General features: G+C 41.2%; 1 non-coding gene across 1 annotated transcript; it reads right to left on the bottom strand.

Annotated features, from left to right (window-relative positions):
- Positions 1–224: 224 nt before the first annotated feature.
- LOC112753858 (small nucleolar RNA R71) lies at positions 225–332 on the bottom strand. The gene has a single exon (XR_003178221.1). It is a non-coding gene; the product is annotated as a small nucleolar RNA R71 (small nucleolar RNA).
- Positions 333–1,115: the final 783 nt, after the last annotated feature.

Below are 1,115 nucleotides of genomic sequence, written 5' to 3'. Positions count from 1 at the left end.
CATCCGAAGATCCCTTTCAGTTCTTAACTAAATTCTTGCAGATCTGTGATACTGTTAAGACTAATGGGGTTGATCCCGAGGTCTACAGGCTTATGCTTTTCCCATTTGCTGTAAGAGACAGAGCTAGAATATGGTTGGACTCTCAACCCAAAGACAGCCTGAACTCTTGGGATAAGCTGGTCACGGCTTTCTTAGCCAAGTTCTTTCCTCCTCAAAAGCTTAGTAAGCTTAGAGTGGATGTTCAAACCTTCAGACAAAAGGAAGGTGAATCCCTCTATGAAGCTTGGGAGAGATATAAGGAACTGACCAAAAAGTGTCCTTCTGACATGCTTTCAGAATGGACCATCTTGGATATATTCTATGATGGTCTGTTTGAATTATCAAAGATGTCATTGGACCATTCTGCAGGTGGATCCATTCACCTAAAGAAAACGCCTGCAGAAGCTCAAGAACTTATTGACATGGTTGCAAATAACCAGTTCATGTACACTTCTGAAAGGAATCCTGTGAATAATGGGACGCCTCAAAGGAAAGGAGTTCTTGAAATTGATACTCTGAATGCCATATTGGCTCAGAATAAAATATTGACTCAGCAAGTCAATATGATCTTTCAGAGTCTGAATGGATTAAAGGAATCATCCAACAGTACTAAAGAGGCATCTTCTGAAGAAGAAGCTTATGATCATGAGAACCCTGCAATAGCAGAGGTGAATTACATGGATGAACCCTATGGAAACACCTATAATCCCTCATGGAGAAATCATCCAAATTTCTCATGGAAGGATCAACAAAAGCCTCAACAAGGCTTTAATAATGGTGGAAGAAACAGGTTTAGCAATAGCAAACCTTTTCCATCATCCACTCAGCAACAGACAGAGAATTCTCAGTAGAACCCATCTAGCTTAGCAAATATAGTCTCTGATCTATCTAAGGCCACTGTGAGTTTCATGAATGAAACAAGGTCCTCCATTAGGAATTTAGAGGCACAAGTGGGCCAGCTGAGTAAAAGAGTCACTGAAATCCCTCCAAGTACTCTCCCAAGCAATACAGAAGAAAATCCAAAAAGAGAGTGCAAGGCCATAGCCTTACATGATGTGGCCGAACCCAAAGAGGAG

Source organism: Arachis hypogaea, chromosome 15 (assembly GCF_003086295.3).
Source record: "Arachis hypogaea cultivar Tifrunner chromosome 15, arahy.Tifrunner.gnm2.J5K5, whole genome shotgun sequence".
Lineage (NCBI taxonomy): Eukaryota > Viridiplantae > Streptophyta > Magnoliopsida > Fabales > Fabaceae > Arachis > Arachis hypogaea.
Note: the sequence above shows the minus strand (reverse complement) of the source record. Positions and strands in the feature narration are given on the sequence as shown.